Source organism: Alosa sapidissima, chromosome 3 (assembly GCF_018492685.1).
Source record: "Alosa sapidissima isolate fAloSap1 chromosome 3, fAloSap1.pri, whole genome shotgun sequence".
Taxonomy (NCBI): domain Eukaryota; kingdom Metazoa; phylum Chordata; class Actinopteri; order Clupeiformes; family Clupeidae; genus Alosa; species Alosa sapidissima.
In genome coordinates this window covers 12,767,541-12,782,408 of record NC_055959.1, presented here as the reverse complement: position 1 = coordinate 12,782,408, position 14,868 = coordinate 12,767,541, and the positions used below count along the sequence as shown (strand labels likewise).

The 14,868-nt window shown below is 43.8% G+C and overlaps 2 long non-coding RNA genes across 4 annotated transcripts; both read right to left on the bottom strand.

Annotated features, from left to right (window-relative positions):
• Positions 1 to 2,967: 2,967 nt before the first annotated feature.
• Positions 2,968 to 4,336, bottom strand: LOC121706189. 3 transcript variants are annotated; one of them, XR_006030986.1, is made up of 4 exons: positions 3,813 to 4,336; positions 3,649 to 3,731; positions 3,500 to 3,573; positions 2,968 to 3,420 (listed from the first exon to the last, which is right to left on the bottom strand). It is a non-coding gene; the product is annotated as an uncharacterized LOC121706189 (long non-coding RNA). The 3 variants fall into 3 exon arrangements; XR_006030984.1 differs by having other exon boundaries at positions 3,649 to 3,728; XR_006030985.1 differs by having other exon boundaries at positions 2,968 to 3,303; positions 3,649 to 3,728.
• A 1,581-nt stretch (positions 4,337 to 5,917) lies between these two features.
• Positions 5,918 to 7,529, bottom strand: LOC121706190. The gene is made up of 3 exons (XR_006030987.1): positions 7,303 to 7,529; positions 6,246 to 6,451; positions 5,918 to 6,161 (listed from the first exon to the last, which is right to left on the bottom strand). It is a non-coding gene; the product is annotated as an uncharacterized LOC121706190 (long non-coding RNA).
• Between the last annotated feature and the right edge of the window lie 7,339 nt (positions 7,530 to 14,868).

Below are 14,868 nucleotides of genomic sequence, written 5' to 3'. Positions count from 1 at the left end.
GTAAAAAGTAATCAGATTACGTTACATGTTTTGGGTAATCCAGTTGATTATGTTACTGATTACAAAAATGTAATCTGTAGTCAGTAATGGATTACATTTCAAAGTAATGTGACCCAACCCTGACTGTAGGCCTACATATTACATACGGTTGATCTTCACTTTTGATAAGTTTTATCTCAAGTTCAACCATTGTTCCGTTTAGGGTCTGTTTAGCACACACTATGCATACTCTATCATATTCTTTTTTTTAACATTGACACAAACTACATTATATCCTCCCAGACTGTGATGTTGTCATCATTTAAATCAAACACGTAGGCTATAACTGCCTTATATATTATATATTCAGTCAGTGACAGTCACAAAGTCACTTTAGTCAACACATAGCAAACCATATATCAAAATAAACAGCAGACCTTACCGGTCATGGTATGCACAGATCAACTGTGCTTTTGAATAGATATTTCAACCAGCATGCATTATGAATGTGTTATAAAAGTACCATGAAAGTGTGTCATGAAAGTGTTAATACAGCCTGTAAAGAAACAATAATGCACATATTACATTGTTATTAACACCAGCTCAGAACTACCTCACTCAATCAATCACTGATGTTTTAATAGAATAGATATCTCATAATTTAATATTCTATCACCCATACATGAGGTATTTTTCTCTAAAAACTACTTTACTGCTGAATATTCCTGAGCACTTCACTCAGGGGGTTAATAAAAATAGTACCACTCATCCTTTGGAACTTAAATGTACACATTAATTTAGTTTCCACGAAAGGCAACCTTAGAAAAACACCTTTGCCTGAGTTTTCCCAGTTTTTCAGTCCCAGGGATGCTTTAAGAGCAGTTAAGTGCCGGCAGGTGTGTTCTGTTTGTCTCTTCTTCCAAAGTCATTTTTGGAGACTATTAAAAGAGCACGCAAGAGGGAGTGTAATTATTTTAATTAGTGCATGTGACAATCATGATGAACATTTTCGGGGGGAAAACACTCACAATCGCACCTTCTAAAGCCATGAGGCTATGCGTGTGTCCACAGGTCTGTGTGTGTGTGTGTGTGTTTGTTTATGTGTGTGTGTTTCAAAGTGAGGGAGCCTGCCTGCAATGTGTTGACCAGTCTCACACTCTGTACAGCGAATCAAAAAATTGATTGTCATTATTAGTCAAGGCCCGGGTGTAGAAACCAAGTACACAACTTTGCTCTGGTTTATAAAGCATGGTCCCTTATATATTTAAAGTTTGAAGTAATAGAATCAGACTGGGGCGGCAGTGGCTCAGGGGGTGGAGGAGTTGTCCAGCACCTGGAAGGTTATCAGTTCAAGCCCAACTCCTCCTGACCTTGTCGAAGTGTCCTTGAGCAAGACACTTAACCCCAGTGCTCCAGATGAGCAGGTTGGCACCTTAGCCATCGGTTGCCACCTCAGCCTTAATGTGAGGCATGACATTGTAAAGCGCTTTGAGGAGTCGAAAAACGCTATATACGTAAATGCAGTCCGTTTACAGAATGCTAGACTCTATACTATGAATGGCTGGCCTGTGTTCAAGGGCTGCTGCTTTTCCACCTACACAGAGCATCAGGGCTGGAGTGGGGCCACTTTTCAGCCCGGGAGTTTCAGGCCCAAGACCGGTCCACTTTTTTAGTGGTGGTGAAAATTGGATGAATAAGGCCTCATTTTAGCTCTTACTATCCTGTAGTTTTTATTATAGGCTACCAATATTCCACTATTCCACAAGGATAAGTTGATAAGTTAACAAAAACAGGAAGGAAAAAATAAAGCATTTGAAATGTATCCCACAATTCCACTAAGAGGCATATCGAACTATTGTTTACATGTTTTTTCTGCATGGGTCAGCTATCATGTTGTTGTTTGGTGATTTGCTCCTTTACTACACCCACTTCTGAGGAAACAAGGCATATAGGTTGATCATGTAGCCTACTGCTGTCATATACTGTTCTTTCTTACATAAAATAATTTTAATTCATATGGTTAACTCTATTATCCTTTCTACTTGTCCCTGTAGTCATAGCTAATTTCAGGCTCATCATTTTCAGCAGGGGACTGGCTGATCTGCTGCTCAGAGGCTACTTTTGGTTTTAGGGCTACTGCATACACAGATCAAGCTTGAGTTTTGTTATCAATATTTGCATAATATTTGCAAAGTCTATGAATCGCCATATTGGATGATACAAAAAGGTTAATTTTTTTAATTAATTTAATATGTTGCTTGTGTGGCATGGAGGTGAAATAGCAATTGTTTATACCCGACTACGCCACCTGAGGACTTACACCACAGGAATATTCTACCAATTTTAGGTCTAGTAGTGAAGGGGTTTTAATAACCACCTAAAGCTCTACTAGGCAACACAGGTTTGTGACCACGAAGCAAACCAGAGACGTGAGTCCAAAAATACCAATATTTTATTACACACAAGAATTGATACACAGCAAAATGTATGCACACAATCCCAAAACAAAGGGCAACCAAAAACCACAGCAAATCATAAACCAGACAAGACATGAGCCAGCACACATAACAAAGACCATGTTCATTAGCCACACAGTGACCTTTGGGCTGCGCACCACGCCGTATGGCTCGAGTGGCCCACTAAACCAGATAGAGGGGCTAGGAGCAGGACTGGAGCTTACCGGGGTGCGAGGGGTTATCAGAGGAGAGAAGGCCCGGAAGATCCACACCACACGTGATTACTTCAATACTTCAATCCAAAAGACAAACACTCAGTGTACTACAGCAGGAAAAGTGAGGGGACTCCACCACCTTACAGGACAGGTACACCGTTTTAGTGGTTTTGGTGTATCAGAACAGGACTTGGCTTAAATAGGGCGGCCGACAATATCTCCCCTCTTCGCAGTACGATATACTGGGCTAGGTGGACAACCCGGGTCACTGAGAAGAGAAGTAAATTAGCATGCACGCACATACACACCCACTAACACAGACAAGCACATTCACCACACACCAGCGTACTGTACATACAGGTAGGCTAACCCCACATACACCAGCATGCACCAGTACACACACACACGCATGCACAAACTCACACGTAGGCACACACACACACCAACATAAACGCACACAGGACTTGCACTAACCAGGGCCCAGTTAACACTCCACATGCATACATGCATAGACATGCACAGATCATGCAACACGATAATCGTTAGGCTATTAACAGAGCCGAGAACCCAACGTTACAAACACAAGCCCGGTCATGCACTGCGAGGAGATACAGATGAAGAGGCGGCGAATGGTCGTCAGACTGACAGGCCCCCTCGGAAGGTAATTGAACATAAATTAAATAAACAAACAGTGGAGACAAAGCAGCAAACTCATCGGTTGCGGAAACAGGCCAAAGGCCAGCACGAACACCGCCGATGCTTCTGCCAATCTGTAGATGTAGTAAAAGCTACAGTTACAATATTGTTTGTTCTAAAAATAGACACAATACAAACTTTACGTTTACGTACCGATTGCTGATGGTTCCGTCTCCCACTACCGGTGGCGAGATAACGCCTGTGCGGCTAACACTGCTCACGCCAAGCTAAATAAAACAGAGGGATCAGGATAGCTAATCGGGCAAAGGAAGAGATAGAAATACCATACAGAGGTAGCCTACCTGAGCCGATAAGGTTCTCACACCCAAATCCGGATGGCAACATTCACTATGAATCCACACCGGGTTAAAGCACAACGGAGCTGCTAACAACAACAAACACACAAACAAACAGTCACGGCTCCACGTAGACAGGCATACCACGCGAGAGGACAACAATCGCTTACCTGCTGGCAGTAATGGTACACACACGGGACCCACGTCCAACAACACTGACCAGGAAGTCCCTCCTCCAGGGAAAGGTGGAAGACATACAATCAGGAGGGCTGACTTCCTTAAATAGCACTGGGCCTATAATTACCCACCTGTCCATTCAACGGATAATATTAGGAAAACACCACCAGAGGGGGGTGTATCCTGCTACAATCCACCCCCCCATTTATTGTCGTCGTCCCAATGACAGATTAGCCAAAAGAGGCGAACCCTGGCATTTAGTACTCAGGCTTAAATTAACATGACTGAGTGGTGGGGCCCAGACTTTGCATAGCCGCGGTCACGTCATCACGTAGGCCCACCGAACGGGGGAGATTGTGAGGGTTAGAGTGCTGACCTGCCGTAGAGTGCATGGTACGGCGCTGACCCAGAGAACTAGGGCCTGAGTGGTCCGTTGCAGGTGGGAGGACTCCAAGTGACTGAGGACAGCCTGTGGACCCCAAGGTCGTATCTGGGACCAGGCTGTCTTCGGACGGGATCTCTACGGGGGGCTCAGGAAAAGCAGCCAAAGAGGGCATGGTTGCTGCGGGAGCGACCGGGGGCCCTGAGAGCAACACCCATAGGTCTCTGTCACGAGGGGAATCGACACAATCTACACGCTCTGGGGGAGAGGGGGGCCTCGCCGGTGGCACAAAGGGCTCTGGCCCCAGCTGCGCCTTCAACTTGTCACGATGGACGTGATGGACGTGCTTTACCTTATTCAAGTCGTCCACTGGAGCCACCGTATAGACTACTCCCTCCCCCTGGGGGGCCTTCAGGATCTGGTAGACGACTGAGCTCCAGATGTCCTGGATCTTATGGCGGCCCCTGGCACTGTGGTCCCGGAGATAGACCAACTGGCCCACTGGTAGGGGTGCGTCCTGAATGCGCTGATCGTGCCGTTCTTTCCGGCGAGTAGCTGCTGCCAGCAGCCGCTCGCGGGCTCCCTCAAACGCTACCTTAAGTCTAGCCTGGTGCTCGACTACCCAATCCTGTACTCTTCCTGGTACAGGATCTTGGACCCGACCCAGAAGAAAGTCCACTGGCAGTCTAGGTTCCTGTCCGAACATCAAAAAGAACGGGGATTCCCCCGTGCCCTGGTGAGGTGTAGAATTATAACAAAAGAGCACCTGTGGGAGGCAGGAGGCCCAGTCACGCTTCCGTGATGTTGGCAGGGTGCGAAGCAGATTGTGTAGAGTTCTATTGAATCTCTCGCACTGTCCATTACCTGCCGGGTGGTAAGGAGTTGTGCGAGACTTCTCCACTCCGCACAGACAACAAAGTTGTAGGAGTAAAGAACTCTCAAAACTTTTGCCTTGGTCGGAGTGGCTGCGGTTCGGGATGCCGAATTTATAAAACCACTCATGCAGCAGGACCTGGGCCACAGTGGACACCCGCTGGTCCCGGGTGGGGACAGCCTATGTGAATTTACTAAATACGTCCGTCATGACCAGGACATTCTCTAGCCCATTATGAGATGGCTCCAGCAGTGTAAAGTCTATGGCCAAGATCTCATTTGGCCTAGATGCCATTAAGTGGCCCATAAAACTGTGTGACACTGGCCTGGGATCTTTGGCCACTTGGCACCGCTCACACTCCAAGCACCATTGTTTGATGTCAATGGACATCCCCGGCCAGTAGCATCGCAGCCGTACCAACTCTGTGGTCCGTTCGATACCCTGATGGCCATGTTCCTGGTGTAGTTGGGTCAATACGTCCTTTTGGAGGACTGAAGGTAGGAGGAGCTGGAGGTTTTCCTCTCCCCCATCAGGGCGGAAGACTCGACGATAGAGAACCCCTTCCTTCTCTACCAGGCGGTCCCACTGGCGTAGTACCGCCGCTGCTTTTCTTGAGGCCTTTCGTCTCTGCTCTGGGGTCGGCGGTACCTGTTTCTCCCAGAACCCCAAGACCTCCCTCAGGAGGGGATCAGCCGCCTGCAAGGAACGAAGGTCAGAAGGAGAGTGAGATGGCAGAACAGAGACCATAGACCACATGTCTCCACTGATAAATATCACACTTGCTTACTTGGAAATAAGGTCTTATGTCCAAAATCCTGAACCACCCCTTTAAGTAAGTTTGTTTGGTTTTATTTATTGTGTTGAAAGCACTGTTGCAGTACTTTGTCATGTACAATGTAAATGTTTGTTTTTGTGTAAAAAAAAAAAAAAAAACTTACGGAATGTAGCGTCTGTCTTCACTGGTCTGGCTCTGTACTCTCCCTTCCTGGATTTTGGAAAGCTCAGTTTGTAAAGAGGATCCCCTGAAGATGTGGTGGCTTGTCCTCGATTAGCATTCTCATTATAATCAGTGCAGCCAGGTAGAGTCTTGGACAGTAAAAAGAAAATCAGACATGAAAACAATTTCAAGGAATGGGCAAATATTCTCAAAGAATAAACAGTTTCATTTACCTGCACAGCATTCCCAGATATTGATAGACCATGTTTTTGGGTGCGAACCGCAGAATGACACTATGGAACGCCTCCAAAGAGGAGTGGGGATTGCAGAGTCCTAGAAGACAGTTGTGTGCCAACACTCTTTCTGGGGGCTCAGTCTGGCAACCAATATATTTTGTAGCTGGTCTTTCTTCTGTATGTAATGTTAATGATGCACTGGCCTATACAAAAAGATAAATGACATCAACTTCATCTTACATGTATGCCAACAGCTACATCAAGTAAAAAAAGGATCACTAATAAATACTACACGAGAAGAAACTAATTACAAATAATTAATTACAAATAATTATTAATTGTTATAATTGTTATAAATTGTCCAGTGATGTAGCAATTTCAACCATACACTCGTTCTACCCTGGACAACACTAACATATTCCAGTTCAGAAAACATTTCCAAACGCATTATTTTAGCAAATTCCCCGAAACCGCCGGGGATGTGTACTGCATGACCGATTTTGTCACGGTTTGAATGTCGAGACAATGCTGATTGCTAAGCTAGCGGTTAGCATTACCTTGTACGGTGGCAAAACACTACCTACTTGGTTAGTTTAGCAAAACACTGCTTGGTTAGTTCGTGTAGAATTGCAAAATAAACACAGGTAAATACGTGCACAATTTGACATCTCCCTTATATATGAATTAGCTGCTAAAAAATCAGAAACATATATGTTTGGATTAGGGCGAGCTAGGCCTAGCTACTGTATCTTCTGATGTGGTGGGCAAAAATCTACTGTATCTTGACGACCAAACTTGTAATCTCGCCCACACACACACACAACTGACTTTTTGTTGCGCAACCAATTACAGCATAGAAATCTTTTACAAATGCACAACTTTCGAAAGTTTCGCTGGACAATGGCTTTGCAGGAGAAACCAAGCAGACTTGTAAACTAACTAATGTTAGAAGCTAGCGCCAGCGGTTAGCCGCCTCGGTGTCAATGGCAAAACACTGCTACAACACACACGAGTTTACCCTAATTTACAAATGAAATTGTATTGAACTACTTACATGTTCCTCGTCTGCAGGTATGTTGTGCAAAGTTGGAACTGCGCCGTCATTTAAGATGAGTTATCCCGGCTAATCCTGCCTTGTACTGACCGTAGTTTGAGAAACAGTCAGTCTCGAAATGATTGTTGCCAGTTTCTTGCCAACTGTAGCATGGATATTGGCATCAAAAATAAATTCAATCCATGCCGCTCTTCTGTCCTCTTCGGCTGGGACATGATGAAGTGTTTTGTGCTCTTTTGTACAGCCAACAACAGAGCATTTTGTGGTACTTCGACATGGTGTCTCCTAATCTGAACCAGTGCTTCCAAATCGGTAACAAAATGGCTGCTATCCAAGAAGTTACTGCTGTGCCTGGTGGGTGGAGACACTGTACGTATGCTCTGAGGGGGTGGGAATATTCAAATATTCCGGCTTGTGACGTGTGAACCCTTGGCGATTTTGAACAGCTCACCCAGAGGCTGAAGGCGGTATCAATTCTGAAACCCGTATCTCACTCAAAACAGCATGGATGGTTTTTCTTCCAAGTTTGTATGCGTGTGGAAGCACCAGAGACACACAATGACACCCCAGAAAAAGTGATTTTTGCATAATATGGGCACTTTAAGCTTTTTTTAAGTTGAACTAGCCAACTAGCTCCAGGAAAACACATGAGACTCATGAGTTTTAGCGCTATCCTATTGCATGCAGAGGGAATTTGAAAAACAACCGATTATCCCGCCCCTCGGACTGAGCACTGCGAACGGTGAGTCCAGACCCTACATCTTGATGTGGGTCTGGCTCGTCAGGCTATATGGAGTAATGAGAAGGGTTAAATATGAATTATTTGCCAGTCCTTTATTCATTCTCTCCTTTCTTCCTTTTTCCTCTCTACACGTATGTCCGAACCTAGCCCCTTTACTTCATAACATGTAAGGGAAACGAGGAAAGAGGATGGAGGCGCCCAGGGCCATACGCAGGCGCGTCGTTAGACCTGGGCATTCGGGGCTATAGCCCCGGATTCTCTGGGGATAGCCCCGGATCTATGGGCCGTCAACAACAACAACAAAAACTCTAATCGTGAATGAAATAAATAGCCCCGTAGAAGAGACTTTTGTGTTTTGTGTCCATTGTGTGCATTAACAGCAGCGCAAGAAAATCTGACGTGATCTGGGCAGGTTTAGAATCATTTGTTGCAAAATGTTACAATTTCAAGTACCTTCTCCTCTACGCTATTACGCATTGCTGTTTCGTGCTTCTACTAACTAGCCTTAGCGAAATAAGTGTACAGAAGGACAAATGGATATTAGAAGTTTCTTTAGAAAAAAGGGCAGAGCAGGGACAAGAAGTGGAAACTCACAGTGTGTCATCATCTCCCGCAACCCAGGAGGACATTTCGATCAGCTCAGGTGAAACGCAGCCCTCAAAGACAACGTTGATCAATGCTGGTCTGATGTTACTAGCTAGCAGGCTACCACTGCACCTCACTAACTTGAAGGACACTTTGTTTGAATAACTAGAAAGAGACACTAACTTACGTTTGGTTCTGTAGAATGGAATCACATTCTTTACCACCAACAAAAAATTGTTTTCCATGACCGTATAGTAGTTGCGCCAGTCTTTTTTACCACAGGTTAGCAGTGCAGACTTATTCATTCACTGACGTTGGTATGATTCCAAGAAACGGTCTAATGTGACTTTTAGCAGCGAGTTGAGCGGAGCAAGCGGCAAAAGTTGAGCAGAGTTGAATGAGGAGCGAGCGGTTTTCACAGACGGACTTTGGCTATAATACCTAACATCAAGCTATTCCCCTTCACCAATCCAGTAATTGTGTCCAATATTATACTTTCAGTGATCATTTGAAATACATAGCAGTAATAAACAAGACAGCAGTTTATATCGTGATTTACTATTGAATCATGGTCACATGTGCAGTAAATATGGTAAACCTGACCTCGTTTGAGGGGGCTTCCGAGCAATGCGTGATGGGCTTGATTTTGACAGAATAGAACTTTTTCTTTGGGCAAAAGTTTGTGATACACCACCCAAATGCATTGCTTTCAAGGCACCCATAGCCCATTAATTGAAGGTGATGACGTCCAAATGTTTATCCTGAGACGAACGCTCACACCTGTGCACTTGACAGAGGTGCATGACGATGTTTATTCTACAGGCTATTTTAATGTCATATTTTGGGTGTTGTATGTGGTGCACTTTGGCAGAAGAGACGTTCTCCTTACACGGTCTGTAAACATCAAAATATTCGGAATGCCGTGACGTGAGTCATTACGATTGGCCTTCCTTTTCATTCTCAAAGTAGGTTAAAATTTCATGTTCATCAGCCCGATTTTCAAAATCTCTCGGGGGAGAAACCCCCGAACCCCCCGACAAAAAGGACTCTAACTTCGGGGCTCTAGCCCCGAATGTTTTCAATAGCTAGCGACGCCCCTGGCCATACGTACGGAAGGCATGGGCATTCTGGGCAATTGCCCTGGGCGCCAAACTAGGGGCGCCACAACATGGCGAGCTATAGGCTACAACATTGAAAACACATTGATTGTCAAATAATGACATAGACGGTTTAAATGCAGGAACAGTAAGTAATTCATTTTCAGTTAAATAACAGTAATGATGAGATGTTCAAAGCATAGTGCTGCGGAAGAAAAGTGCACAGGTTGAAAAACTTCTTCAGCCTGAATCGTCAGGTTGCTAGCAGTGGAACGCAGCAGAGCGACGACAATGTAATAAGGTAAAATCTGAATCTCACCATGTCACTGAATCAGGGGAGCAATGAGCTTGTTTCCCCGCAATAAGATGGTCCTATCGCGGGGTGAAATAATACAGTGACACTCGAAGTCCGTTCCTAATGTCACGTTTAAATGCACACCTAACAGACGGCATCATATTAAACAGATATTAACATATCTGTATAACAGCCTGTAATAATAATATGTTTATGTTACATGAAAAGCCTAATTGCTTAATTGTAGGCTACCATTTTTTCTGTGAGGCCTCGCAATTGCAATAGTCCCGCAACATTTTTTTTATTTTTCCTTGCGGTCTAGTAACGCTAGAAAGTAGCAACATTGAGCTCCCCCACATTGAAACCAGCCCCGATTTGCACGCTGCAGCCAGGAGCTTTTGCGAAGGTAGCACACAGTCGAAAGTGGCACACAGTCTATGAACATGAGGACGACATATTTCTATTTCGCCCAGGGCGCAGGATTGCCTTCCGCCGGCCCTGGAGGCGCCAAGGACAGACATACACAAGAAATGAGATATGAGATTGTTAAAAGACACATTATCGTAAACGTGCTAATTACCAACCATTATGTTCGAAAATTCTGAAACAACAATGTTTTTTAATACTTCAAAATAACATTTGATAAATAAACCTTACATGTTTCAGTAGCCATAGGTGTGATTTGAACAAAATCTAGTTTGGTGGGGCTTTTACTGCCTGAAATATCCAATTTTGTTTACCACGCTCGGAGTTTAGTGCTGGGCTGGTGGGTGCCTATTCCCAACCTTTCTCACGGCACATCATCGGTTAGCCCGAGAATTCTCGTTGCAATTTAAAATTCCACTGGAGCTCCAAGCGGATTTGTACACGCAGTCGTACAACACTGTTTACAGCTCTTCGAGTCACGGTAAAATGTAAGTTTTGGTACATAGCTAATGTAGCACTGAAAAAGGTACAAGGACTTTTATTTTGTGAAGTAACTGGTAAACAGGAAGAGGAAAGCTGAGAGTGGAGAAGAGGGAGAGTTCCCACTTGGTACTGACGTGCTGAGCCGATGAGAGAATTGAGAGGTGAGCAGCCCTGAAAGAATGTTGTATACTTGGAGGTAACTAGAAAATGTAATTCCAGGGAATTACCATTGCATGTAAATGCAAAAAAATGCTGTGTATAACATTACTTACAGCATGATTATTCAGATTACATAGACTTACAGTATTCTTGAAAACCACTTACTTGGTTAGATGTTAGCTTAGAGTATATGACAGTCAGTACAAATACATTGTCAATTCAATATTGATCAACATTCTTTGTTTTAATACAGTACTGCAGAATGATACTCAGAACACACTAATGAACACTTAACAACCAATGCAAGCTTGAAGTCAAAAAATCAAAGTTGTTGAAACTAATTTTAAAGTTAACCAATAATGATAAGGGAGAAACAAGATGTCTACTGAATTTACATTCTTACAGAACTTGATGATGCCAATCATATTATCCTAAGACAGATCTATTGATCAGTTTTAATTCTGAACTGGCAGCAACAGCTAGAGGCCTCAGTTAATGATAATAGGTCAAATTTGATAGCGATATATACTGAAGAATAAAAGAGTCAGCCCTTCACATGATCAGTTTTAGACAGAACTTAGGTTAGAATCATAATTTTCACAGCACAGCTCAGGTCTAAAAACAGAGGTCTAACAGCACAGCTAAGTTTCACAGATGTTACAGCACAGGTATGATTCAAAGGTATGAATGGTTGACAAATATGATTCACAAGTATACAAGTTCCATATAGTCCTCACACAACAATATAGTTCTCAGAATGTCTCAGTGTAGATCTCGGATAAGTCTCAGTATGGTTAAATGTTATGTCCACAGATATGTTGAGATATGGTCACATGTTTGTAAGAATGTATGTCAGTAGGTATGTTGCTAGCAACATTGTCAGAGATGTATGGTTGACAGGTGTGCACACAGACAGGCACACACGTAATGTCATACACGGTCATGACCACTGGTCTGGTCTGGTCTGGAACCTAAAAGGCAAAAGCAAACAAGTTTAACAGTTATACCAAAACAATACAGGGAATGTCTGCAATTGTCCAGTTGTCCAGAACAGTAGCCTATTCATGGCATTCATAAGGTCCCTTTCCACAGGAGTATTAATCAAGCACCAATGCATTCATAATCTAGGTGCTTGATTGTATACACCTGTGGAAAGGGACCTGATGAAACCCATCAATAGACGAACTATGATAGCATACTGTGATAGTATTTACTTAGGCTACGTAAGAATCAGGAACATAGAATGAAAACGTAGCCATGGCCTATTTGATACAAACAAGCGGTGTAGGTAACAACCATGATGAGTTTTATCAAGTTCCTTCACACAGTATAATTAAGCACCAGTCTGCATTCATAATCTATTCTAGGTGCTTGATTCTATACACCCGTGGAAAGTGACCTGATGTTGAATAGAACCAGAGCCATAGTATCTATAGGCCTAGCTGCTAGCTACTTCTCTGGTTTACATTAACGTTCTAGTTAAAACGCTGCTGGTTAGTAGGCCTAATGAACAAATGTAACGTTAGTGCATTACGTTTGACCTAACGTTATAACGTTATAGTTTAGCTTATTTGTGACCCATCATTTCATACAACGCTAACGCTACATAATGTTTGATGACATAAATGGCTCAAATACCAAAAACCGGAACACTTACCTTGTCTGTAATTAGAGAAATGTGCCTCTGAAGGAGAGTTTTACGAGCAAATAAAGTGACCACGGCACAACAGGCGAAGACGTTCAGAAGATTCACAGCTCCAGTGGTAGCTCGCGCTGCAGCTGCAGGTCACGTCATAATGCTAAAAGTTGCCGCCACGGTGGTCAATGTTAACTCTATGGGAATTTATTGCTCTTTTATCGTAAATATCTTAAAAAGTATAACGTTTACAAATGTAAAAAGACAATGTACAATTGTCCGTTACAAGACCTTTGTAAGAGTGTTTGAATGACGTCAAACGGTTCAGTGGTTTTAGAGCCTTTGAACGTCAAATTTGGTTGGAAGAAGAATAAGAAGAAGAAGAACAGCGATAATAGTCCACTGCATTTACATGCAATGCAATAAATAAACGTCAAGGAGTTACTGTAAGATACAACGAAACTCCGTGTCAGGCTGAGTTCCCCCACAGAATCTACTTTTACACTGGTAGCAGCGGTGGTGAGTTTTGTTGGAGTTTGGGATTTCCCCCCCCTCCGCTCTCCCACTGCTAGTTCAATCACCTGCACGGACGTTTTTCTACTTTAACTTGTGAGCGTGTTGTTGCCCGCGCATTTTTATTTTCATAGCAAGTTGGACTGCATTTACCATGTATCTGTTGATATTGAACTTAGCCAGGCTGGTTCTATTTTTGTTCTCTTTACTGCCGCTGAAGTTAAGCTAAGATGTCGTACGAGGAATATGTTCCTGCTGAAGTTTCCCTTTCACAACCTCAATCCCTTATCCCCGTTCAGGTTGCAGCTGTAACCATCACATCTGTAACTGTTCCGCCTATGTCTGAAATGGCTGTGCCCATTTCTGTGTTGAGTAATGCTGTCCCGGCCGTTCACTCAGACACTTATGTGGGCATGTTAGAACCCCATACATCCCCCTCTGTGAATTTGGCGGTAGCTAGGACGTTAACTTCTATCCAGGACGGCAAGGGTATTGTCAGAGTTGTCAACCCCACTCATGACCCAATTCTTTTGGATAGTGGATACCCGTTAGGCCAGGTTTTTGCAGTTATGGGTCGGCCATATGACGAGTATGAAGTAGTGTCTTCAATCACAGTTAACAACAGGTCAGCTTGCCCAACACCCCAAGTGTCGTTGGATGATGCATGTGTATCGCTAGAAGAGCGGTCTCAACTACAGCAACTGTTGACAGAGTTTGCTGATATATTTAGCACTCATTCTCAGGACTATGGCCAGACATCATTAACCACATACAAAATTAATACTGGCGACGCACAACTCATTAAATTACGCCCTTACAGAGCAACTGAGGCAATTTTGCAACAGGAAGTGTCAAAACTTTTAGAACATGGGGTTATTGAGGAATCTTGTAGTCCGTGGTCAGCACCTGTGGTGCTTGTAAGGAAGAAAGACGGTACTCACTGTTTTTGTGTGGACTTCCGGCACCTAAATGCGGTTACAATTAAAGATTCACACCCACTCCCACGGGTTGATGACACATTGGACAGACTGTCTGGGGCCAAAATTTTTAGCACAATTGATCTGAGTGCTGGGTATTGGCAAATACCTCTTAACCCGGCAGACAAAGAGAAAACAGCCATTTCCACGGGTGCAGGGCTATACCAATTCCGTATGATGCCAATGGGTCTCTCTAATGCCCCTCCAAGTTTCCAACGCTTGATGGAGTTGGTCCTTCGTGGCTTACACTGGAGCATCTGCTTAATTTATTTAGATGACATAATTATTTACAGTGAGAACTTTTCACTTCATCTACAACACTTGAAGGAGGTGTTTGAACGTTTCCGCACAGCTGGCCTGAAACTAAAGCCCTCCAATGTCACCTGGCTCAGTCCTCAGTCACGTTCCTCGGTCATCGGGTCTCTAGCAGTGGCATTGAGCCTGACCCTGCCAACACAAAAGAATGTCTCTACTTGGCCAGTTCCACAGTCAGCTACTCAAGTCAGAGCATTCCTGGGTCTGTGTTCGTATTATAGGCGCTTTATTCAGGACTTTGCACACATTGCAGATCCCCTACACCGGCTTACACACAAAGGGGTACCATATATCTGGTCAACTGAAGCTGAGGAGGCTTTCATGGCATTAAAACAGAC